We start from the raw sequence: 26,110 nt of genomic DNA on the forward strand, positions 1-26,110 counted from the left end.
AGGTCTAAATCCACAGGTGTACGTGAATCTAAATCCCATCATACCGGTCCTAACATCTAAAATTTATACTTGTTTTAGATGAAATTTAAATTTTAAACATCCTTTTCAAACAACCTTCTTTAGTATCAAAGTTGTACAATAATATAATATTTTAATTTCCCTAGACAGTTTCAGAATTGTGTTCTATGATACTTATGTAAACTGATTCAGCAAAGTTTCAGAGAGGAAAAAAATAAAACAAGGAAGTAATGGGATAAACAAGAGATAAATTGTTTTTTTGTTTAACCACTAGATGGCAACACAGTTTGTCCAATAATTGATGACGCAATGTTGTTTTTTTCTCGCATCGGCTCATCAAACTAGTTTTAGTATAAAACCTCTCACAATTGAAACAGCTGCCCTCACCTTATAGCAGAGAAACATCGAAGGTAAGTTTGTTTTTGCCATTCGTTTAATGTGTGAAAGCAATCTTTTTAAAGCTCATTCATAAGTGTCTATCTACTCTTATACAAACATTTCTCATTTCATAAAATTATGAATATCATTATTTTTTTTTACTGATGAGCATATTAATAATAAAGAATTAACTTAATCAAAATAATCACTTGCAAAATATTGGAGATGCGACGAAGTTGGACTCCGTATAATTTTCAGTATTGTGTCTATGCTCTTCTGTAGGTTATGTTTATATATTATATTGAATGTATAACTTTGAACGTCTACACTACTGTCAGTCTTTTTTATGTCATATCGTTTCCGGGTTAAACTTGAGATCTCCTAGTTTGAAGTTTAAGCTGTAAATTAATGAGGAAACTGAAAATAAACAATGAAAATTTAGTTCGTGCTTCAAAAAAAAAAATTAATAATAATAAATTTAGTAATAATCGGGTAGCATTTTTTTTTCTGTATTTTGCTTTCTTAAAATAGTTTTTGTTCATAGAATTATTATACTTTTAATTTGAAAATTAATTCCATAATTTTCGAAATTATTCAAACCCTTAGCAAATAAGAGTTTTTTTATTAAATCTGGAAAGATTGTGTCAAAGTATTGTTTATTAACATGTGACATGAGAACTGAATTATAAAGATATCTGAGACAAGAGTAGGAGGGGACCAACTTCTTTTTCATATTGTTTGCGTAAATACTATATGTCATTATACGAGCCTAACTTAATTAGCTATTAAATCAAAGTTTCTATAAACCAAAATTAACTTTATTTTTAAACTTATATTTTTAATTTTTTAAATCAGATCTCATTTATTTATTATATTTAGTTAAAAGAAATTTATCTGAGATCTTGAACTATAACCTTGAATCACTAATGTAGAACAGAATGAATGCGAGGGTAAAAGAAATAAATATAAAAGACAAGTTTATTCGGTATACGAAACATTTTTTTTTTCTATTTTTCTTTTCTTTTGAAAACAATATTGAAAAATAGAATTAAATAAACAAATGAAATACATAGAAATATCAATAAAGCAAGAATAAATAAGAAAAAAAGGACTTTATAAAATATTTATTGAAATACAAATTTTGTCTGATGCAAGAGCAAAATATCACAAAAGTAGAGAAACTTTTAACAAAGAAATAAACATGGATTTAATACTATTAAGATGGAATGGTATTTCATTTTTAAGAGAAAATTTTTTTTCCGACTGTATATAATGAGTGTTTAAATATATATTTAAATATATTTTCTAAATCTGTTCACATAAAATGTTCTAAGTTAAAGGTCGTCTTACATATATTTAAAGCAATTAATACAAATAAATAAAATACTTAATAATTTTTTTAAAAAAATTAATAAAAATACTCTTACAAATTTCATTGAAATGTGTCATGTTTGAAGCCTTCAGCGCACTTCGAAGGATACAGTATTTCTTATGTAGAAACAATACATAGGAAATAACTTAAGCACTCCAGACAAGTCAAACAACTTGAAACTTGTCAAGAGTATTTTCAAACTTTGCTTGGTTGCGATTCCATTTTCAGTGACAATTTTTTTCCTGGTTTGAATACATTTAGAGGTGGAAAATAAGCATAGAGTTTTGTTTAAAAAGAGTTTTTTCTAATTTAACTATAAAATATGTGTGCTGGAAGACATTTATATTAAGCAACATTTCAAAAAAGATGAATCGTGGAACAATTTTATTCGTTAAACTTATTATAACATTTTACTTCGGCATTTTTCAAGTAAAAAAAAAAGTAATGTTATTATTTATTTTTCAGTAATAAGGAATCATCTAAATGTTTATTGTGAGATATCTATGACTTCATCTAGTATTGATTAATAATAATCACTCGAGAGGATTTGACATATTAAATTAATGCAACAAAATGTGTGTACGAAAATTACGTAAGATCCTTATCTTAACAAAATTTTTAAAATACATTTTTTGTTTTGCTTTATATCATTAAAGAATCTAACAGATGAATCGTTTCGGTATTTTCAGTGACCTCGGGATTGCACTGTGTGACCCCCTTTCGGATTACAACCCATCATTAAAGAGGTTCTTGTTCAGAAAGCGGATGTTTTCTTTATTCTAACGCTATCTTCCCGGCGTACGGCTAATTTAAAAATGTTAGATTCTATAACACTATTCGCCAAGTCCTTGTTTCAATAATTAAAATTTAATAATTTCAATTTATCTGGTATGGTTTCCATACGTCTTGAAATGATTAGCAAATGTCGAAAGCGTTTAACCCTTTCGGCTTTAATAGGCATAAAAATGGAAATTTCTACAAGGGCATAAAAAATTTTAATTTGATGATCGATTGATATACGTTCCGGAGATCAGACATTTCCTGTTCGGTAAATAAATCTTGCTTTTAAATGGGTTGTCATAGAAAGAAAAATTTTTATATGGTATTTAATATTTAACATTTTAATCATGCAAAAGTCGTGCCGTAAGTGTTAAATTTGATTTATGGGATACTGTATTATTAAGCTGCTAACTTATACTAAATTTGTTTAAGTCTTATTTTGAATTATAGACATGTGATATAATTATGCTACAAATCTTGAAAAGTACCATCGTGAAAATGAACTATTTTACAAAGCAGCAATTCAATTCAAGTTACTTCCTCTACAATTTTAGCCTAAAATGCCAGAAATGTTATCAAAGCAAATACGCATAAATCGAAAACAAAAATTCCCAAACTGTAACACAGTTTATTATTAAGTGCTTGTATGTATTTTAATCAGCGACATCTATTGACAATCATACGAAGTATCTATATAACGGTCTATACAAGGGTTTTGGGTTTTACCAATTTACTTTTTCTATATTGTTATCATTTTGAAAGTTTTCCATTTAGTATTATTGCTTATTCAGTGTATAAAGCCCCAATCATGGAACGCTCCAAATTGCATTTTCGACATTCATTGTTTTGATTTGATGAAATCTGCTGCCGACGCCCATCAGACACTTTTAGAAACTTATGGTCATGCTGCTCCGTCATATTCCAATTGTCGGTTTTGGTTTCAATGATTTATGAATGGTAATTTCAATGACAAAGAACGGCCTGGAGGATCAAAACAATTCGAAGACAATCAGTTGCAAGACTTATTGGAGGAAAATGGGAAAAAGTTGTAAAAAATGACGGAAATATTTTGATACATATATATTGCATCAATTTTTCTCAATAAATGCCTTTTTAAAGTGAAGAAATGAGCAAAATACATGCAAGCACCTAATAATTTAAATTTTTAAGTGAAATTTTCAGTTAAGTCCACCCAGTAGAATGCTCCTAGTCACAACATTGTAAAAAAAAAAAAAAAAAAAAAAAAAAAAACTTGTAATTTTTCCCAAGAAGAAGGATTTATCATTTACGTATTAAGATAATATTATTTTATTAAATGTTCGAGGTATTCAAGGCCTGTTCTGTATGGAATGCAAATATAGATTTTATTTCTAGAAATGCATAGGAATCTTGATTTAATGATCAATTGAGGGCATATATTTTTAATAAATCACCTCTTTGATACTATCTATATCCAAGTGAATTAGTCCTGTTGTCAGCAACACACAGGAAAGGACTGTTTTCGATGGAGTAATAAGTAAAATCTGAATCCTCGTTTTTCATATTATCCGATAAATATACTTTCCTCTGTAATCATTACGTTTGGATCAAAAGACTGTAGATGAAAGCTTTTCTAGAAATTCTGAAACTCAGTTATCGAATTAATCTCAGTATGTCTCTTCCTTATAATAAAAGAGCAAATTTCGTTTCTGATTTTTAAAAAAATATCTCTTTAGGGGTGACACCTGGATTCGATACTCATAACAGCAGAAACTTTGGATTATAAGTTATCGATAAATTTTCCTAAATCTCTGTTTCCAGAACCTCATGGAATGTTATACTAAGATGATAAAATCTGAGCAATCTTTCCTTCAGTTATTCAAATTTTCTGAACTGAAAACTACCTTTACTAAATTGATAAGATTTTCTGAGATTCGATCCGGAATGTCAATTGGGAGAATTGGAGAAAAAAATTCAAAATTAACAAATAAAATATGTTCTGAAAGAAGGTAATAAATAATTATTGAATAGTTTTAATAGATCAATATTTTTAATAGAAAATAATTTTATAATTATTATTAGAAAACTCGTAATCCTTTCTGGCATACCATACCGACTGATTGATTGCCCTTGGGCTTGATCACTTGTACTTGCTTGAAAATGAAGGATATATCAGATCTTGCTTTCAATTATTTTAGGCAATGTTTAGGCAATGTAATTACTTTAAACCAGCAAAAAAAAAAAATCCAAAATATTTTAAACAAAAATTTCAAAAAATATTGATAGAATAGATCAAAGTCTTACTGTATTTCCAAGATAATCTGCATTACATTTTAAAAGAATTAAGAAAAATTGCACAAAAAGGAATTTGGCCTCATTGAAAAGGCAAAATTTTAAATTTTAAGATGATATCAAAATATTTCTAGTAAAATAATTTGCTCCGAAGCTACTGCTGGGAAATGGCAAAATTTCAATTAAATTCTAATTAATTAAATATTGTATTAACTTTTGCACTTTGCAAGGTTTGCAGCATTCTTTCTCTTGTATTAAAGAATAAGTGTGCGACGTTCGGGTGAAATCCGTTGTCTATGGAATATACATACATATCCACAATACATATCCACCAATCAATAACAAAGTTTTATTTATATTAAGGTATGTAAACCTAATAAAATCGCAAAAAGAATTAGAGGAGTGAAATGTAACCATCTTCCAAGGTCCAGACACATTGAAATGAATTGAATTGATCTGAAAGAATTCTAGAAGTTTCTATGACCTTTAAATTGTGTTCCACATCTTCGTTAAGGTCGCAATCAAGTTTCAAATACTACTTGACTTCTGAGTTTGACCTTCTTTTTGAAGAAAAACAATACATTTAATTAGAGGCTGTTGTTGTTTATTACGTTGATCGCTTATAGAAAGAAAGCACTAATGGTACAAGTTAAAAATATTGTCTTTCGTTATATTTTTAATAATGTTTGAACTTAAAGTTTCTATTTTTTTAATGAAGGTGTTCGATATGAAAGAGATTCTCGTTTAATAAAATTGAGACTAAGCAGTCTCATTTCCCTGATAAACTATTTTAAGCATACTGATAAAATGTTTATGCATTCTATTTCTAAAATTTAGTATTTCATAACAGAATACAAAGTGCAATGGATCATTTGTTGTATTTCTTCTTCAAGAAGACTGTAATATTTAAAATATTAAATGATTCAATTCAAATCTGAAATCTTCATGATTTAATGCTTGGTTATTTTTACATTCTAATATCAATAACAAAGTAATATACATGACGGAGTTTCTTTTATCTCAATCGATTTTTTCCAAGATATTTTTTCAGGAAATATCATTTTTACTAATTTTTCTAAAGGAAGCGAAAATGTGAATAAAAATTTTAGTGGTGACAAAGTTTTTTAAGTAAACTCTTAACATTTTATCTCATTCTAAATCAATATAGCGATATAATTTAATTGTTTTTTAATAAGTTTGAAACTATTATTTTTAGTTAGAAACTTAGATAGATATCTAACTATGAACAATGCAGTTGTTTCATAAGCTTAAATTAGCCAATTTATTTCGTAATAATAACAACATAAGATATATGTATTTATTAATTCATATCAAGCCTCTATGAATTTGTGGTACAACGTTTCGAGATTTTTTTAGAAATAATGAATAAACATTATTTATGTCAATGACTTAAAAAATGGACTTTGAAAATTTATATTCTTTATTAATCGACTTCATTCTGCAACTTTTACGTAAAAACAAAACATATGAACTATTTTCTCATGGAATTGAACTGAATCCTGTTATTCAAAATTGTCAAGGAAGTCTTTTTAGAAGTTTAGTGTATCTGAATTAATTAAATTGAGCACGAAGTATTTTTATAGTTGCAGTATGCTTTTAATTATAATCCCAAGTGATATGAAAAAGTTCATCTAAATGTTAAAATCAGCGAAGATAAAAATTAGTTTGATCTAGATATATAGAAGTATTTTACAAAATGATCACAAATGAGACATCAGTTAAATTTCTTTCGGCCCATTTTTATCTTTTCGATTGCCCAAAGTATGAATGACTGTGTACTCAGCTACTTCCGCAAAAGAAAAATTTTACGAATATTATGCTTGACCTTGGCAAACCGAAGAGAGAGAGGGGGAGAAAAAAGGTTCCAAGTCCGCAGTAATCTTCCTCGTCATTCATTGAAAAATAAAAGCGGGCGTTACATCAATTGATTACAGCAGAGAATTACATTGCTGGAATAATGATAGCTTCTTCGTTGTAATTTTGGGATTACTATAAATTATATCATGAAGAAATTAGGATTGTTACTTTTTTATATATTATTTATAATACCCTTAATGCAATGTCACTTTTCTGCGTATCTTTAATTATGATTTTTTAAAATTAATTTTGAATAATTGAATAATTAGTTAATGATATAAATTAATTATTAGATATTTGACTTGGAGTTAGTAAGTTTTTAAGAAAGAAATTTGAACTAAGTACTATTTTATAATGAATTTTAATAAAAAAAAATAATTTCAGTCGAAATTTTCTCAATTATTTTACCTGCTTCCGATACTTTCGTTTATAAATATCCGCACAATTCTTGCTCAGCTATAAAATGATCATAAAAACTGACAAGTTAAAGATAAATGCACATGTAGGAAAATTTATGTCGCAAAAAATTTTATGACATAATTTTTACTAAGATATATATCATTAAACATTCTTCCCGATTTATCTTTAAATTTTGGGCTCAGGTAGAAAGTTTTCGCTATGGAAAAACGTCATTCCTGATACCTCTGACTGTACTTTCTGTCGGCCGCCTACCCTTCGAACTAAATAATGGGAAAGGGAACAAATTAGCATTTTGTTATAACGTAAGCACAAAAGAAGGTAAACAGGACTAAGGAATATTGTAGCCATCCTAGAAGTTTCTTTCCTTTACAAAACATTGGAATGGATACTGTTTTCCCTCGAATTTTTTCTGAAAGAGAGAGAGAGAGAGAGATTACTTTAGCGTGCTAACAGATTTAAATATTGCATGAAAATATACATAAATTAGTGATTAAATTTACACATTGAAAAAGCGGAGAAGGCATGCTACAACTCCGCAATGCCAATATACAACGTAGTATACAGAAAACATTATTAAAATAACCAAATTTTCTGAATTTCAATCCAAGACGCAAACTGAGGGAGAGGATAATGTATTAAAACCGATAAATAAAAATTCATAAAAGTAATAAAATGTTAAATTATTGATAAAAAACTGAAAATTCGGCAGTATTAAGCTACTGAATTAATATTTAAACGTATTATATATTAATAAATAAATTTCTCAATTTCCTTTCAGTTTAATTCATTCGCATTTACCATATTTGGTTAAATATTCAATATGCAGTAAAAGATGGGATGGAAAATTCATCAGAAAAATTTTTTTTTATGAAAAAACTAAATTGGAAATTCGAAAACCGAAACATTCTGGTTACTGAAGGGCACTTGATCACTTTATATCAAACTCCACATTCTCCAAACAAATTAGGGTAACCCTATTTTACATATATGATAAAAGATAAGAATGATAATTTGCTATTAATTTACATTTTAATTAACTTCAATTGCCTGTGTTTAAAATTAAGTCTTTTTGATTTTTTTTTAAATATGAGAACTTTAAAATAAAATTCTGAAAAGTCTAAAATGCTTACTTCAAATCCAGGGTAAGTAGTCGAAATTCGAGACTGTCCCTCTAATCCAAGTTAGGCCATTTTAATTCAAATTTCTAAAAATAATTTCAAATTTTTGTTTGAAACAAATCGGTACACTTAAAAGGAAGACTTTTGATCGTTGCACAGAGTGATTTGATTCTAGTATAAAATGAAAAAGAAATTTTGTCGAAACTAAAGGCAACATGATGTAAGAATGCGTGTTGGATTTAATACAGCGAAACATGAAATCAGGTGCATTAAATTATTTGTAAATCATTCATTGAGATTTAAGATTCAAACTTGCTAATTAATCGCCAAATAAATTTTATTATTGAATATCGCAGTCCCCTCTCCCCTCAATGAGCTAGAGTTCCAACCATTACATACCCAAATAGTTTTTTAACTGCTGATTCAGCGGCATTAATTTTAGATCTACACATGATTTGCACTGAAAAAAATCATGTTACTGAAGTTTTTGTCACTAAAAACTGCTTTTGGACCAAAGGATTATGATTTGAGTAATAAATATATGTAGATTAAACTAATAAAACGGAAATTCCTACTGGATTTATAATCCCATACTAGCATAGATTAATAATTTTTCAATGGCTTTTATTCCTTAATAGTTATTTATTAAAATCTGAATAAAAAAATATTGAACGAAAATAATATTCTGAATGCTGAAAGTTTTAAAAAACACTTGCTGCTGGTTTATATAAAATAATCAATGTCTCTTCACAATTTTTGATAAAATTTTGAAAAATTGATTAAGGATGGAACATGAGTAAAGTTTATCAAAAAGAGAAAAAAGATTAATGATGAATAAAATTTCGTTATTAGCAGCAAAAATCAATAAAAAAAAAGTATCTCCCTTTTATGAATGTTTTCACTCATCGTATCTCTGTGTTAAGTGAATGATCAAATCATTCACAGGAAAATAATAAATGGCTATTAAAATATGTTATAGAAAAGTTTACTAAAAATTTATAGTATTAGAAAGCTGTTTTTTTTATTTCGTTTGTAATATTTCCTTTCTCTAATTATGTTTTAGCTAAACTATAGTTTTGCTTGTACAACTTTACCTCGACTTTCCTCTGAAAAAGTTCGGCTCCATTTGCTGCTAATAATCAATTATAAATTCTGGAAATTTCTTTTAGTAAAGCATTTACTCAAGAGCCTCAAATAATTAGATATTAAAAGAAAATAGCATTCAAAAGATGTTTCTAAGCTATTAAAATGCTTTGATTTTTGCTTAACCCTTTAAAGGGCTATTTTTTTCTAGTCATATTATGTTAAAATATTTTTAAGCTTGAAATTAGAATAAGAAAAGGGATAAATTTAGCTTATTAGATAAATTTAATTTGATTAATTAATTAATTTGGTTAATTAATAATTAAGTAACAAATCAAGGCACATCATTTTGTGTGAGATAAAGAACTAAAGCATCTAAGTTTCTGTCTTTCTACAAAAATTTGTCAGAACTTATGCCAACCTACATAAATTCATACAAGGATTGATAAATTTGGTGGGAAGCATACTTCCCACGTCCCTAGAAAGGGTTAAAATGCTTTATATGCATTTAAAGATATTTAATTTAAAGATTTATAAAATGATTTAAAATTCTTTATATTTTTGTTGGAAAATTGTTTTGTAGCATATATTTTTGAGCAAATTATTTTGTCACTTATATTTGTTTTCTAAGTACGAGAAGAATTTTTTTCAGATTCGTATAAATATAAGGAAACAAAAATAATTTTTGATTTTTACAGGAGCAACGTAATTTAACAGCAGTGAATTTGAATTTTATTTCGATAAAACAGGCTTATAAAATGATAAATTAAAAAGATATTTCGCGCTTTATTCTCCTATGTCATCATGACTAATTCTTTTAGCTTAAAGTACAGATTCTTTTCAACTTTCATAACTAAAATAATTAGAGTTTCATAAAAAAATATCTTCCGATTTGTATACCATCAAATTTCAGCGGTATCATTTAATAGAGTAACAAACAAATATACATATTGTTGTGCAGTTCAAAATAATGTCAAATCATGATTTCAAAAGCAATAAAAAATCGTGGTATGTCAAAACAAATTAAATGTAATGACACTAAATTTTTGTTGAAGTTGAAGTATGCTGTAGAATTTTTAATGTTCTCTGCACCGAAATGTCAAATAAATAGATACTTAGAGTTGATTTTGAAAGTGTTATGAAGTTTCTATCCCAATGCGTTCGGTTTATATCTGAACTTTGAAGGCTGAACAGTACTATATAGGTATGCATACTGATTCAGATAGAATGTCGTAGAATATATACATATATATATATATAATTAAGAATAGTTGTAACAAATATGATAATTGTAAATATATATAGTTGATAACATTTCTATAAAATGTGAAATAGAACTAATTGAGCCTATTTCTGAAATTCATTTTATACGTTGCCACACGCAACGGCTATAACAATCCGGTTATTTGTTTGCAAATGCCTGTTATAGATTTCCTTTGTGCTTTCGAAATAAATTATTCCGCTTTCTGAATAGATACATTTTCTGCGTCGATTTTGAAACTGATAAGAAGTTTCTCTTTCAAAGCTTATTTATTCTTATTCCAGACATAAGCGTATTATGTACGAAAAGATGATTGTTTGAATATCTTGAAAAGAAAAATCAACGTGTAAGTATATATATAAAGATTTAGACAGAATTGAATTCGCTATAGTTAAGAATATTTGTAAAGTTGCAAAATAGATAAAATGAATCCGTATCTGAAATTCATTTAATACGTTGCCACACACGACATATACGACGACTAACATATTTATCTGTAAATGACTGTTATAGACGTCCTTTGTGCTTTCAAAGTCAATTATTTCGCTTTCAGAATAGACAGATTTTCTGTGTCGATTATGAAACTGGTAAGAAGTTTCTTTTCCAAAGGTTATTTATTCTTATTTTTGTTATAAACATATTATGTATGAAAGACGACTATAGCGATTCAACTATTTGTAGGCAAAAGATTGTTATAGACGTTCTTTATACTTCAATACAAGTTTGTTTTGCTTTCGAAAACAAAAAGGGTTTGGGATAACATATTAAATGTCCATATTTAAAGGAATATATGAAAATATTTATCAAGACATAGACAGATCATTAGACAGATGGATTAGTGAAATTACATTTGAAATATATTTACGCTTCTGTTCTAACTATTAATGTTATTTTGCATTTATTGATGGTATCATTTAATGAAATAAGGTGCGTTTCAATTTTTTAGGGACACCAATAAAAATGAAAATAAAAGCGTGAATAATAAATATTTGACATTTATTTCTGAAACAAGTTAGATAATAACAAAAATAAATATTGTAAGATAATTTAGATTAAACAAATAAAGATTACACAAATAAATTTCAACTTTGAAATAACTAAACAAAAGAGCAGCACAAATTTTGTGTTTCAAATTTTTAGGGACAGTGGAATTAAAAGCTTCAAAACTTCAATTTAAACTTTTTTACCGTTCAATATTAGCAACATTTTTTCTGATGACATCATATATTCTGTTTGGCATGGAATATATTAGGTTCTGAAGAAGTGTTGGATCCAGAGAACACCAAGCTTTCATTATTGCTTGTTGAAGTTGCATTTTCGAATAAAATTGACGCCCTCCTTCATAAACTGTTCTTGCCAAAAGACCCCATAGATTTCCAATGGGGTTTAGATCAGGGCTTCTAGCTGTCCAATCCATAACTTTCACATTGTTATCTCTAAACCACTTTTTTGTTGATTTTGAGCTGTGGATTGAGCATTATCTTATTGAAAAGTCCAATTTGGACCACATATTTCAAGTCCTGCATTAAGTAAATGTGTTTGTAACATTTCTTGGTATCGATCAGAATCCATTCTTTCATTCACAAATGCCAGTTCGCATGTACCATTGAAGCTATACGCTCCCCAAATCATAACAGATCCACCACCCATTTGCCTTTTGGAGAAAATCTCTGGTTCTTTTTTTAGATCATGCCAGTAATATCTCCAACCGTCTGGCCCATCTAGATTAAACTTCTTCTCGTCGCTGAACATGACTTCTATCCACTCATCTTTGAAATGCATGTATTCCTTTGCCCAGAATAAAGGTTGTAATTTGTGTTGTTTGGCAAGTGGTGGTTTGCAAGCCTTTTTCGCATATTTCATGTTTTTATTGCTCTTGATTGACCTCCAAACAGTAGTGTGAGAACATAGCAGTTTCAATTCTTTTGTTACTTTTCGTACTGATGATTTTTCATTTACACATTTCATTCACAATTCTCCTGCGGGTACGTGAATCGAGCTTTGGCTTAGGTCCTCGCTTTTGAATGGCAGTTGATTTCACATTTAACTGCTTCACATAATTTTCCACAGCATGTTTTGAATGTTTTATGAGGGCTGCAATATTTCTCAAAGACTTTTTTCGCTGTAATAAGCTTTTATTTGGCCTTTTTCAAGATCTGATAACCATTTCCCTTTAGCCATATTTCTTCGGCAAAAAATTAAGTACTAACGAGGACGTTTTCAATATAAGCTTTTTAAGTTATTAAAACAACTGGTAGTAAATGAAAATGAGCAATAATAAAAATTTAACTTGAATTTATATACCATCTCATCTAGCTGTCCCTAAGAATTTGAAACACAAATTTGGCATTTTTTTTTGTAATTTCTTCTTTTATTAGCATTGATATTTATTTAATTATTTTAGATTTTTTTATTATATTTAATTTTTCATGTTTTTCAAAGAAGTTTTTACAGATATTAGGTAAAAATTATTTCGATTTTATGTTTTTATATGGTGTCCCTAAAAATTTGAAACACACCTTATGTACTAAAAGATAATTACTAAAAAAATAAATTGCATTTTTTTTTAAAAAAGTAGTCAAATCACAATACCCATTATGCAACATAGGTTCTTTGTACAATCATATTTGTTAATTAATTGTATTATACAAAATATGTAATTTTAAATTTAATCAAACTGAATTTTATCGGTTATTGATATTTAATATTCAGAGGCGTTAAACAGTCTGTTGGATATAACCCCTAATGAAACTCTTCTATCATTTTTGAAGAAATAGCATAGTGAAAAATTATTTGCATCAGCCTGATATTTTGCATTTCGAACGAACAGGCTTGTTTCTAAAATATATTAATATGCTTACAGCGACGACAGTAAAGAACGGCTCTTTCAGATTCTGCATTATTTTATTAAATATTACCTCTCTTAAGCATTAAAATAGAACACACAGAAAAAATATAGAATTTACTCTAATTATGGATTTAAGAAAAATTATTTTTGCTGTGTGTTTTTATTCCGAAATAATTTTGTATAATTTTTTGAAATAAAAAATGTCGAAATGTTCTACCTCATTCGAATATATGGCAAGTATTTTAAGGCACTTAGAAAGTCTCTATCTCAATGAAAGAGAACGAAAATAACTGATGCAGAAAAAAAAATCTTATTTTCCCCTCTGTTAACATGTTCCGCTTAAACACTTAAGGTACAGTGGCCTAAAGAGAAAACCAAGCGTAGCTCCGGGAACAAACTTGACTCTTAAAGAATTAATCGATGCATACGTTATTGTTTTATCTGAGCAGATATTTCTTATTAAAAGTAGAGATTAGATAATTGAAATTTACAATAAATTTATATCAAAAGTAAAAAAGTTGAATAAAGATCATCAAAATTTGGACAAAATTGCTTCGATGAAGAAATTGTTTCGTTATTGGCACGGAATTAACTATCTTATATTATGAATAGATTATTTTTCACACTAGCGATGTTTTTTTTTCTTTTAAAATTTCTATATTTCTGATAAAGTTAACGCGAATGATCCATAATTCCCATCCAGATGCATATAAAATATAAAAAAATTCTTATACTTTTTCTATATATATATTATGGGGAAATCTGTCATCGGATAGGAAAATTAGTATTTCAGGAACAGTTATCATATAGGGTAGAATCGGTTTCATCTCTGATTTGTTTCCATTCTTTTTTGTTTCATAACTAAATATTTGCTAATTTTAAGTCCAATAGATTAAAGTTACTATCATTAGTTTTTCCTAAATTGTGCAGTGATTGCGATTATTGTAAACAGAAAATTAATTTTGATTTTTTTTTATTCAAAAGAGGCTTAGTGAATCTAAGGAATCATTTTCTACAATAGAAACTATTATGAATCGACCACATAAATACTGAAACTGGCTTAGGGTCAAAATTCATTATCTCTATCGAGATTCATTATCTTATCTTTATCGCTTTATTATTATGCTAATCAAATTTGGTTAATTTTTTTCGTTGATTTTGATTGTGAATTTAATTTTGTTTACTGTGCTTTGAATGGAGGAAAACTGATACACAGAATATTATAATTACAGAGAAATGTGATAAACGTATGGTTTACATTATGAAGCTTCAGGCTGAAAGTTATCATATAATTTGATCACACTTTGCTTGATTTCTATGCTATATCACTTCTTTACATGAACCAACTTTGCTTCAATCAAATATCATTAATTATGTTGTCACGTAGCATCTGGTCACATATTAAAAATGTGTCTAAATCCCAGTATTAAATCACAATGTATGAACTACAACGTTCAGTAAAGCATAATATAATAATGATCATTTACATTATGAAACATCGTACCAAAGATTAATTGCCTACAATTTAACCTGACAAAGGAGGGGGGGGGGTAGATCCAAGTGTGACATGTTTTAGAAAATATAGAAAATATCCATTAATATGAAAATTGGTTTCTAAATTGCTTGGGAAAGAAAAAAAGCAACTATGTGAATGCGCATTTAAATAAAAAAAATCTTTTTTTTTTCTTTCGTCTGATTGTGGATAAATTATTTTAGTCGATTTTAAATGCCACACAAAAGTCTATTTCGATTTAAAAGAAATTATAACATCCCTCAATAGTTCTGTATTAAGTTGTTTCAAGAGTTGTTTTGTAAAGGATCCTGTAATTTTAACCCGTAGTCAGATGACGAGGGTGACGGCTGAACCGGCGCACTCTTCCCAAATTTCCTTTCCACGGCAAAGGGAGGACCTTTGGCTTGACGTATTTAATGCGCCAGACTTGATTACACAACGTTTCTTCAGTGGAATCGGTTTTCGAACTTGGAACCATCCCTTAATGGGCTTACTATTGGATTGAAAATCATTTAAGAGGGCCTTGTATCTTAATGAATTTGCAATAATAATAATAATAATAATTAAATGGAAGAAATTGGACCTCAGTAAAAGGAATTTTGAGTATTTTGAATACTTTGAAATAAGTTAAGACTTTTTTTTTTTTTCAATACTTTCCACTCAACTGATTAATTTTATTCAATGAATATTTTACCATGGGAGATGAAAGTAGTCGTGTTGCTTAAATATTTTAATGAGTCGCTAAGTAAATACAGGTGCATCTCTGAATCTGGCTTAAAAAAACCACAAGATCCTTCAAGTACAATTTGAAATATTACGAAATCAGTTAATTCTTTTCACGAAAGACTAAAACGGAAACGGATTAAGATTGCTCGGAAAATATTTACGTTTCCATGCAGCAGTTCTATTGAGACAGCTTTTTTATGTTAATAATTTTCAGCATTAAATGCATTTAAATGAAATAATTTTTTGGGTCGCAAATGCAGAATTATTAGAATCTGTTTGGCAGTATTTTAGAGACTTTTGATTGACATTAAGAAACTATCAGCACTTTACGGACGAAGCACATGTCTACAAATGTAAATTGGAAATATATACACATAAAAAAAGATTTATTTCGTGTAAAAAGATTCCTAATGTCAATCCCAAGTCTTAAATAATCACGGAATCGCTTCAGTTCTTATCCAAATATAAATGACGAGCCATACAAGTAAACTCGCGAGCAATCGTAATGTTTCATTTTTTAAGCTCTTGCGTTAAAGACAAATATATAAGTATTGCTTGTTTTTTTAGTTTGCATCCGATTTCTAATTAGCTAGTAATGTGTTAATAAATAATTTCAAAACCAGGCACCTCATTTTCTTGTACATTGAAATTTATAACTATGGGAAATGTGAGTGCTTGTGCTATCGTTTTCTGAAAGACGGTAGGATTGCAGCTACAAACTGGGCACTAATGTGCGATTATGAGATGTTTATTTTTTGTTTTTATTTATTTATTTCGGGTTACGGGTGTTTTTTCCTCTTATATTGGTTTGAAGGTCGTTGCATATTCTGTTTAACTTTGAGGAGAAATTATTCAATTTCAGCAAGATATAGAGTTGGACAAACAGGGAAAAATATTTTATTAAATAAATTTCTTAATTCTTCAGAGTTTGAATCATATTAATATATCATTCTATGTCCCTTTTACTTTGTGTTAATTGCAGTTAAGATTTTATAATCAAATATAAAAAAAATGAAGATACAATATTTTGTAAAGTTTTAATGTTTTATGCTTTTAATTTCTACACTGAAATTATTTTCTGTGTAACTCGATGTATTAATATAAACCCCACTTCTTTTAATTCTGATTTGAACAGTTCTTATTATCTGGCACCTTTTGTTCTTTTATTCAACTATTGGCTAAACATGCCCGAAACATTTTTGGATATATCTTACATCTAGACTCTAGATAAATTAATTTTTATTTCTAAAAGTACCAAATTTCTTCAGAAATGTGTTGTCTACAATGATTAGTATAAGCAGATTATGATTTTGCGTCTTAAATGCCGCTGTATTAGCACAAAGTATCCAAAAATATTGTTACAATGTTTTCACGATATTGTACAACATTCAAAATATTGAGCGTTAGCGCAATTCAAAATATCGTTAGCGCAATATATCTTACAATATATTGTGCTAATGAAGTGAAATTCACTCATTAATTTAGAAATGTTATTTAATAGCTAAAAGCTTAAAAATAGCTTTCAGGAATTTTTTTATGCTCTCCTATTTACAGCACAAATTTTTTGATGTATCGGAAATAATATATTTTGTAGCGATGTATGAAGCTTTAGAATATTATTTTACGAATTTTTTTTTCATGGAGTCCTTCCTTATCCTATGCATAAAAATAGATTTTTATATAGTAGGGAGTTGTTTGGAGTCGATATATGTTTTATTTATTTCGAACAAAAGTTTGAAAGCAATAATTCAATTATCAGTTACAATAAAATTTGTATTTATGTAATTCTGAATTATGATAATTTCTTCCCAATAATTTCTTTCAAAAAATTCATTTCAAACTTAAGACAATTTGTTGCTTTTTCGACGACATTAAATATCAAAAATGAAACAATACGAAACTAAGACGAACAAAGATGATAAGAATGGTAGGAAAATTTTTCAAAATCATGAAGGCTATAATTATTAGTTATTTTTATAATACGTCAAACAAGTCATTCTGAACAACTGCAAATTTAAGATTTTTTCTGACGCACATCAGGAATTCATTACTTTCCTTCTTTACTTTTTATAATCCTCTATTTTATCAGATATTCTTTTTTTTAGATAATATTTGCTCAGACACGGTTATTCCTTTTCCCTGTTTGAATAATTTCGCGTAGATTATTCTACCGCAGTAATTGGCGCCAGGAAATATATTCCACCTTGTTTGAAGACCCGCAATCTTCATTCGATTGTCTACTCTGCTACTGATTTTTTGAGTTTCTACTTTGAGCTACTGATTTTTTGAGTTTCTACTTTGAGCTACTGATTTTTTGAGTTTCTACTTTGAGCTACTGACTTTTTGAGTTTCTACTTTGAGCTACTGATTTTTGTATTTCAAGTAAGATTGTTGATTTTTACAGCTTTTACTACTTGAATTTTTTTAAATATATTCGATCGATTTAATGTGATTATATATACTAAGAGACGAGTCACAACGATGTTTGCTAAATGTTTCATATTGTTTTTAAACATGTAAAACCTTCATTTTTTTTTCGTTTTCTTGTTGAAAATATTAATGTCTGTATGTATAAATAATACTTGCTTAAATTATTTGTGATTTCATTCACCGTATATTTATTTTGCGGTACAAAAATAATAATTTTATTTTATCTCCAAATATTTCTTTATTCCTTGATTTACAAGATGTATGAAAGATTTCTTATAGTCATACTGCTTTATAAAGTATTCTTGATTTGTTTTAAAGCAAAGCACGAAAATTTATTTATACGTAAATTCAAATCAGTTTTTATTTATGTCTTTATTTGGAAATGAAAGTCCAATTCATGGTTTTTAAAATGTAATAATATCTCTCCTGGTGAATTATGTTATTCGTAAAATATCCTATCATTATATAATGCGCACATTTAACTACGTGGTATACAGTAGAAGCATAGTGGAGCTGCGGAGTTTGCTATATTTACGGTCCATTTCGAATCATAACTGTTGCTAGTTTGGGATAGGCCTCGTAATTTTGAATAGTGGTCAGATGGCGAGGACGACAACTGAATCTGCATCCCCTCTCCAAACTTGAGCTTCACAACAGAGATCAGAACAGGGTAGGAGCACAATGGAAAAAAAACCCAGTAGTTTAGCATATACTAGAGAAATTTCGAGGGGTAATTCGATGAAGGCAGATGGACATTTCTATACAGGTACTGAAAATATGTTGGCGTGTTGTTTTTAACCCAAAAGTGAGAGAAATGTTTCATTTTAACATAATAATGTTTGTAGGTTGTCATAATATCTATAAAATGGTACGTGCATGATTAAAAAAAATCGTTTAAAACACTTTATAGGACAGACAATTGGACCTATATTTACCAAATTTGGTCCATAGTTACTTATTAGTAAGTACTCACTTAAAAAGATTTTTCAAAATTTCAAATTAAAAACTAATATTTTAAAGATTTCTCTCAATAGATTCAGAGTATATTATTACATTGAAATCAATTTTACCTCACTTTAAAATTTAAAAAAGGGCTTTTTAGTAATAACAGTTTTCTTTCTGTATGATATTTTTTTTTAACTTTCAGGGTTTTTTTTTTTAATTTTTGAGTGTATTTTATTAAATTTTTCCTTGTTTTAGTTAATGGATTTAAACTCGTGCGCTTTGCGACGATATTAGAAAAGTATCATTGTGAAACTTAAAAATGTTCTGAAAAATTTATCTAAATTACAGAAAAACATTATACAGGAATAAAACTGGTGCTACATAAAAAGTATATTAATATTATTATTGTTATTATTATTATTATTTTAAAGTTCTGAAAAGGGTTTCATTCAGTTACATGCTTTGAAGATATTACGAAAAGCGTTAAAATATTGATTAATTTTTAGCGAGAAGTTTAATAAAAGTTTTTTAAAAAAATTCTTCCGTTGTAAGCATTTACAATCGATGAAGTAGCTACATGTCGTATTTGGTAGTTTTAGGTACAATATTTTGCCCTACAGAGAGTATTAATAAGTTTTTTTTGTTGTGATTTATCATTTCATTACACATATTACAGCTTATAAATAGTCTTTCAATCTATAAATATTAACATTAAGGATAGCATATCACTATATTAACCTTGGATGTATAAATAGGAGATAAAGATTTGGGATTTTAAAAATGTTTTTAATAATTTTAACACAAAATAATTTGTCTTGATAATTTAAATTCAGAAGAGTAATCAATAAACTCATGGTTTCAGGAAAAAAGAAATATCTTATTTTAATAGGCTTTAACTCAAAGATTTTTGCATTAAAATTTTTATCTGCTAAGTAATACCATACTTTACTGAATGTGAGAAAGCACCAAGACGATAATAAGTACGACAAAACACCTCACTATCGTTTCAGCTTTATTGTTACTATTTTTGAAACTCTTTAAATGATATATTGTTTTAATAATTTTTTGACACTAAAAATGCTATTTCTGTTAAGTGCATTAAAGAATCGGCTCTCGGTGAAATCAGACATTGATTTATGACTTGTGGTTCGAATGAAAATTCCAGATTTATTTGCCGTTCTGCTCTAAAAACGAATTGAAAACTTTTGCACGCAAGTCATCAGCAAGACCTATCTATACCTTGGGAGCATGACAGTTTTCAAGTAAATTATTTTATTTGAAATAAGATGCATTTTCTTTCAATAAAAGGTGACAAACTCAACTAGTGCATAACACAACTAATCATATTTTTTCCGTTAAGCATCTTCTATTTTTGCATCCCATTTTATTTTTAACTCTTTAAATTAGAGCAATTCAATGACTTTAGTCGAAAACTATCAATTTCCTAAAATCGGTGATCCCATACAATTCTAAGAGCTCACCAATGGATTGATTGGATACTTTTATCCGTATGTTTGCACGAATCAGCAGCTTCAACATTTCTACTTCCAAAATTTTGAAAATATGTAATCCTTGAATACTATTTATTATCAAACCATTTTAATTGGGTCATTTGGTGTTCTAAATAAAAATTTTAAGCCTGTAAATTAACTATATATTTTCTCTAAAACTTAAGCCCTTTGTTTAAATTGAGATGTTTCTGTAGTACTCTTGTAGATTTCTCCTCATTAAATGTGTCCCATTCCAGATCTGAGAGAAAAATAAATTTAGTAATTTTCCTTCCATAAGAAAACAAATTATGGACAATTTATTCTTTTTTGTCTGATATCTTAAAATAAAATTGATGAAATTCTTCAATGGATCAAGAAATTCTGGATTGCAAAAATTTTATAGTCTGAATTTCATGGAAGAGTACTAACGAAAACTTGTTTACATTCTCGTTCTATTAAACAATGCTTTGATACAATCCATCTGTCTCAGAACAAATCATTGCAATATATTCGCAGGAAACAAATGAGATATTTCATTACCGTTCAACCGTTAATGTCTCTTTAGACAATAGGTATCGGCTTTAAATAGACTGTGGTTGCGTGTATCTAGTTTATATGTGTATGTCTATGTTAAATGTGGATCTACTGAAAACAGCGTAGACGAATTACGTAGACGATCTACTGAAAACAGCGTACACAGCGTAGACGAATAAGTCGATTTGTCATGAAATCTGCAGTTGATATCTACAAAAAGGTCTTCTTATTGTAATCTGAAAACAGTTATTATTATTTCATTTGCATAAATATTTTCGGTGACGAATCAGTTATATAAATTAATAATGTCTTTTTCTTATTTAAATTTTTCTCCACATTTTCCTGCCAGAGAATATGCACATCCCGCATTAGGATGCACGTCATAGGATAATCGGCGCCATTAGATATGATAAATTTTATTTTCCTCTAAATGTTGTCAATTTAATGCTCGCCATTCTTTGTGAAATCTCGTGACTTTATCATTACTTGTTCTTAAATCTCCAAAAAACAGACTTGTTAAAATTTCTTTTCCTGAATCGTGTATTGATTTGAAACGAAAAAGTGATGTGATTTTAAAAGGAAAAGCAATTTTAGCTCATTTTCCATTAAAAAGAGTTTTAAAAAAATTGGTTTTAATAATATGAAAAATAATCTTAACATGACCAGTGGGTGACGCAATCTCCGAAGAGCTAAACAGAAAGAAAGGAAAAAGAAAGCTGTGAAAGTAATTTTTTATTTAGTTTTAGAAAGGAATTTGCCAAAGCAGCGCCTTTGGTTTGACACGGTGTAGAGGCTTTGTAAAAAATAAGAGTTTGCACAAATCATGAGACAATAGTCTGGAGAACTATCAAAATGTGGAAAAGAAATACATAACAGCACTTTTATTGGTTTAAGTTGTTGAGTTGGCTATCAAAAACAAACCTCTAAGTTTGCACCGGGATATGTTAAAGAATAGAGTGATGGATGTGGAAGTTTTACTCAGTTTTTCGAGGTTAAATAAAAAGTCATTAATTTGAGAGGTAACGTTTAAATTAAAAAGACTGTAGATATTAAAAAAACCTATAAAATGAGTTATAAAAAGTAATGATTAGATTGGGAATAGTATTTTAAAAAGTACATATTTAGAAATATATTTTTTTATTTTTTTTTTTATTTGTTTGAAAATTCTGGAATTGTACTTTGTACGTATGATATACCAGGGTGAAATTTTGAGGTAAATATCTGCATCATTTTTAAAAACATCCGACTGTGTTGAAAAAAATAGGGTCTTAAAAAATGCTTATAAGTACTTATTTGTTACTTAAAATTTGCAAGCCAAAAAAAAAAAAAAAACCCTAAAATTTTTGTTTTATGATTTCATACAGTATGATACTAATCGATTTTCAAAAAAGAATGAAAATCTAATTTGAAAAAAAAATAATAATAATTCCATTTTGGCGATTAATTTTCAAAAAACATTAAAAAAAAGTTGTCGCAAGTATAATAATCATTCAAAGTGAATTCAGGCTTAAGAATTGCGATCAAATTTAATTTTCACCACTTTTCTAAAAAATCGACTTACCAAATCATTTGAAGTCGTAGAATCACACTTTTAAAATATTCTGACTGATAGAAAAGTACGTATAGATATTTTTTGAATACTCGAATAAATATGTTTTTCCAAAAATAATGTAGGTATTGATCTGAAAGTTTCACCACTTGTTTCCTTCTGTGTAGCATGTATATAACTAATTTGCTCCATAAGTTATTATTATTTGTTATATAATTAAATAAGCTTTTGAATTCTTTTAAAATTAATAAAAAACGATGCATTTTTTTTAATTAAACAAGAATATAAGAAAATATAAGTATGCTATATATATATATAAGTAGGTTTCACTGTTGCCTATTAACGTAATATCTATAAAATTCCAAATCGTGTGCTCAATTATTTATTAAATTTTATAAATTAATCAAATTGAAAATAATATATGCATAATTTTAAAAAAAGTGTTTTAATTTTGAAATGGCATAAAAATATTCCTTGTGGAATAAATTGTTCCGAAATTATTGACGGAAAACAGCAAGATTTCGGTGTTTTAAATAATTCAATATTTAATTAAGTTCTGCATTTCAAAAAGTTGACTGCATTCTTTTTCTTGCCTTAATAATAAGTGTGCAAACTTTAATTCAGTTGCTCAATTGTTTCTGGGGAGATGTAGAGCATGCATGCGTACGTAGGCAGAATGACATTTATTTATATTAAAATGAGTTGCACATTGAATTACATATATGTCATATAGTGTCGATAAAACATCTTTTATTTCATCATTGAATCGATTTAATCTTTTCATTAGTAACTCCTTCTGTAACTTCCTTAATTTCTTGAGTAAAAATGTAACTTACAATTAAAAAAAAACAGCTAGTATTTTAAATTTAGGGATTTGCTAAAGCAAAATTGCTAATTCTTTTCCGTTTGTAAATTCGATTAGAATTAATTGGATGTTTAAATTATAAGTAAGTCACATACAAAGAATATTTATTCATAATCACTATTATTCAGCTCATATTCTTTAGAGCACAGTACGCTTTCTCACTTGTTAACACTTGCACTAACGTTTTCTCCGTAACTATCTGGTGGTTCTCTTTGTGTTTAGGTGCGTCGTAAGCTGAGAAAAATCAGGTGCACTTTGGAGTGCCACTTGACTGTTGGTTCCAAAATTAGATATAGATTTGTAATTATAGTGTTACCAAAATTTCAGTTATCTAATTTCTTCCGTTTTCATTTATGTTCAGAGGGCCTGGTGCGCGTTGAATCCGTCGAGGCCAAACGTCCTAACGCTTGTGTGGAGCAAAAGTTTGGAGAAGGGGTGTCAGCTCAGGTATCGTCCTCGTCATTTGACCACAGTTCAAAATTACGAGGTCCGTTCTAAAATAACCCTAGTGTTGCTATAAAAAGGGACGTGTTATATAACTAACTAAACTAAACCTAAACCGTATAAGTTCACCAACAGATCACCAATAGGGATATAATCCCAAAAATGAGTTTCTTGTGCTCGGGTGTAATCCAAACAGTGGGGTCAACATTTTTGAAGGCCGCATTACATTTTTCTTTGTAATAAAAACAACGGAAGAGAAGAGAAAATAACAAGAAGTACTCTTTTTCTTGTATTTTGGTATGAATCAGAAGTCCAATTTTCTTTACTTTCCATTCCTATGCATATTGAATCGAAACTTTCTAGATTAACCGTGATAAAATTTAAATGTAATTTCTACTCCTTTTGCATCATCGTAATGTATTTTCATTAACGATTTTTAGGAAACTATTACATGAACAAATAATAAACGATACAGAACTCATTACAGTACATTCAATCACATTTCATTTTATAGAGCTGATATGGACGAGAGTAGAGAAAGAAGAAATATTTTTATGTGAATTTATAAAATATCCGAAGTATGTGAATTCATAAAACATATGAAGTAATTTTGAATTTTAAATTATGTCACTTCGAATTGATACAATGACTTTATTTCTTGTTTCTCGTATATTGACTTCAGAAATAAATTTTTCACTACCCGTTTCTCACGTGTTAATATGAGATAAAGAAACAGGCAAATAGTTTTATCTTGACCATCTTAGATAAGCGACCGATTAATTCCTTTGTTTACTGGAATATCGCACAGTTAAATTGCGTATAATTTTTTTATTTTTTCGGGAACGTAGTAGTTAGAGAAAGTAGTGTAATCATCAGATAATTCGACCCTCGATTATCTGAAACAATTAAGATAAATGAAATTTGGTAGCTTATCTTTTTACAAACAATAGATCTGAGCCAAATTTTTCACCCAGTCGATGAGCCGAAGGACTTCGAAAATGCATATTGAATTCTTTTTTCAATGCTACAAAACTAAACAAAAATGGTCGGTATTCATAAATTAATTAAATTATTCAGTCATGCCTGCCTATCACCTAAACAGATATAAATCTAGTGAGATTGGAAAAAAAGATCTGTAAATCTGAAGTATTAAAAAAAAAAAGAAAAAAATAGGAATATTTTAGAGATCTGATATATTCATTTTTGCACAATACACATTTACACTATTAAACTGTACAAATATGATTTTTTTCAATCAAGGATTTAAATGCTTGAGGATCTAAATTACATTACCTTCATTATAAATGTTTAAAAATCATATTTAATAATTTTAAAATATACTAATTAATATATTTAAAATACAATAATTTAAATTTGAATGTCTAATCCTACGGTTATTTTATCTTTTATTATCAAATTGAAATTTTTTCGTTATAAATATCAAAAATTGATATATAATAATTAATAATATAAAAATATAATAATTTTAATTTAGAAATCCAATAATAGAATAGTTTCATTCTTATTATTAAATTAAAATTATCTTCATTATAAATATTAAAAAAATGATGTATAATAATTTTAAAATACAACAATTAATAATAAATATAATATTAAAATATAATATTTAATGATATTAAAAAGTGATAATTTTAATTTAGATGTTTAATAAAAAGATAATTTTATCTTTATTATTAAATTAAAACTATCTTAATTTATTAAAATTATCTTCCTGAAAAATCAGCTTTAGGAAAATATTTTCCTTTGGCATTTTAAACTTTAATTTTAAATTTCTTTTAACATTATTTTCCTTGGATGTAACAATAAATATTTTCTAATCTTTTTAAAATCTCAGGCAAAAACAGAATATAATTATTAGGATGCTATCCAAAAACTTTCATTTCAAGCATTGATACGTACTATCGTAGGGACAGCTGCCATAATTTTCTCAAGGAAATCCCCTCGAAGATTTATCTACTATTCAAAGTATTTTTTCCTCCAAAAAATTAGATACGTGACGTGATTGTTTTCAAAATATTTCAAAAGATAAGACTATATAAAAAAATTACATTGGAAAACTTGATAAAGTATTATTATCTGCATTTTCTGAATTGGTAGCGTAGGTGTTGCGAAATCTTCATTGTTGAAAAGATTTTTTTTAAGTGTTATCACCTTGAATTTTCACGT

General features: G+C 27.9%; 1 protein-coding gene across 2 annotated transcripts in view; it reads left to right on the forward strand.

Annotated features, from left to right (window-relative positions):
• Positions 1-292: 292 nt before the first annotated feature.
• LOC129959985 (flavin-containing monooxygenase 5-like) overlaps positions 293-26,110 on the forward strand; it is a 40,829-nt gene continuing 15,011 nt past the window's right edge. The window contains exon 1 of one of the 2 annotated variants that reach the window (XM_056072949.1): positions 293-428. The gene's annotated coding sequence lies outside the window, so the exon portion shown is untranslated. Of the gene's footprint in view, positions 429-18,024; positions 18,049-26,110 lie in introns of those variants that run through there. The other variant, XM_056072948.1, reaches the window with a different exon arrangement.

This window comes from Argiope bruennichi, chromosome X2 (assembly GCF_947563725.1).
Source record: "Argiope bruennichi chromosome X2, qqArgBrue1.1, whole genome shotgun sequence".
NCBI lineage: Eukaryota > Metazoa > Arthropoda > Arachnida > Araneae > Araneidae > Argiope > Argiope bruennichi.